At 40.4% G+C, this 2,084-nt stretch overlaps 1 non-coding gene across 1 annotated transcript; it reads right to left on the bottom strand.

Annotated features, from left to right (window-relative positions):
* Nucleotides 1-808: 808 nt before the first annotated feature.
* Nucleotides 809-972, bottom strand: LOC119051214 (U1 spliceosomal RNA). Its single transcript, XR_005082884.1, has one exon. It is a non-coding gene; the product is annotated as a U1 spliceosomal RNA (small nuclear RNA).
* Between the last annotated feature and the right edge of the window lie 1,112 nt (nt 973-2,084).

Below are 2,084 nucleotides of genomic sequence, written 5' to 3'. Positions count from 1 at the left end.
TCTCTTATATCATGTTTCCTAGAAGTAGAGCCTAAAATGGGGATTCTTGTGTATATGATGTATTGAGAGAGGGCTCTCAGAATAACGTAGCTGAGAGAAGGTGGGTAATGTAGAGGAATGGGTTCAGCAAGGATGTGTTCTCAGCTGGAGGCTACTTGGGCCTGATCCATGGGGGCTCTGAAGCATGACTGGCCACAGAATTGGTTCCACCTTGAGGCAAGTGGGCTGGACTTTGGCATTCCTATTTGAGTCACAAACTGGCTATAGACTGCTGTGGAGTAGGGGTGGTCTATACTGATGTGTGGGGGCATAACCTCCGAGGTCTGATGGCTCCCGTGAACTGAGGGCAGGTCTCTGGAGAAGGGCAGCCATGAGCTGCTAGCAGGCAACACTCATAGAAGCTGGGGAGGCACACATTGACCTGTTAAAGGACTGTGGTTAAAGAAAGGGAAATGGTTGGGGCACCCAAACCAGCCACTGCATTCATTAATCTATTGTATTTTTATTATTTCATATTTGTAGTATTTCATGATTTTATATACATTTATTATCTTATCTGTAACTGATTTAGAAATATGTTTAAATAATGTATAAATGTGAGTTTTCTAGTTACCTTTTTGTTAACTAATCAAAAAGGTATTTATAAGTGACTGCTTTATATTAAGAGAAAGTTAATGATACTCTTTGCCACTGGTTGTGAATGGCAAAGAACACGTCCTCCAACTGAGAACACATCCTTGCTGAACCCATTCCTCTACCTTACCCAGCTTCTCTCAGCTACCTTATTCTATGGTCAATTTTTCCCCCTCAGGGGAGAGCACAAACGCAGTCCCCCACTACCACAAATTATGCAGTCGAGTTTCCCACATTTGGGGACATCGCAGGGGTCAACATATCTGGATTATAATGGATGAGCCTCGCTCTGGGAAAACTACCTTTGTGATCATGGTATCTCCCCTGCCAGGTAAGTATCCCATAGTCATTTTTTATAAATATTATGTAAGTATTTGAGAAGTATAATTCTTTGCCTCTTTCTGGGTGCAAGGTTCTATATATGCCTTTTATTTATTATTATTCTTTCCAGTTAGAAAAAGGTAATTTTTAAGTTAAATTTTATTTTTTTAATGATAACGTATACATATGGATTTTAGGCAATAGAGAAAAGTACCAAGTAGAAAGCCACAAGTCTCTGAATTGCCTCATTTTATGCTAAGCATAATTTTAGACAGCTCTTTTTGTATTTTTTCATTTTCATAAAATTTACTATATTTTTACATACATGTGTATGTGTGTGTGTTGGGTCATGATATCCTATGTATTTCTTACTGTGAGCTGATGTATTAGTCATTTATTGCTGCATAACAATTACTTTGAAATTTACTTAACACGACAAGCATTTGTTATTTCACCATTTCTGAGGGTCATCGGGAGCAGCTTAGCTAGATTGTTCTGGTTCAGGGTCTCTCTCCAGGCTGCAGTCATCTGAAAGCTGTACTGGGGTCTGGGGGATCTGCTTCCAAGATGTCTCGCTCACATGACTAGAAAGCTGGTGCTGGCTATGAGTTGAAGGCCTCAGTTCTTCACTGCATGGACCACTCTATAGGGTCCTTGCAACATGGTTGCTGGCTTTCCCCATAGGAAGCAACCCAAGAGAACAAGGCCGAAATGGCAATGTCTTTTATGACCTAGCTTTAGAAATCACATGCCATCACTTCTGCCATATTTGGCTGGTGATACAGACCAACACTGATATAATGTTGGAAAAGACTATGTGGGGGGTGTGAATACCAGAAGACAAGGCTTATTACAGGAAGGTGGCTGCCACAGCTGGGGTAAAAAAAATTTGAGAACCTGACTTGTCTAATTACCCACTTTGTGCATAAACCTCAAAGTACCACCAAACTCTGAAGACTGACCATTCACATGTAGGTTTTACTATTGTAATTACAAAATACTTACAAAGTTAGTCAATGATTAATGGATACTTGTGGAGGCCAGTCGCTATAAGCACATCATAATGGACATGACTTTCAGCCAGTCTTTCATACCTTGGTCATTTCAGCAGTCTTACTGGTCTCTCTGTT

This window comes from Artibeus jamaicensis, unplaced genomic scaffold (genome assembly GCF_021234435.1).
Source record: "Artibeus jamaicensis isolate MK-2021 breed Jamaican fruit bat unplaced genomic scaffold, CSHL_Jam_final contig_685, whole genome shotgun sequence".
NCBI lineage: Eukaryota > Metazoa > Chordata > Mammalia > Chiroptera > Phyllostomidae > Artibeus > Artibeus jamaicensis.
The sequence above is the reverse complement of the archived record's forward strand: the minus strand, read 5'-3'. Positions and strand labels throughout refer to the sequence as shown.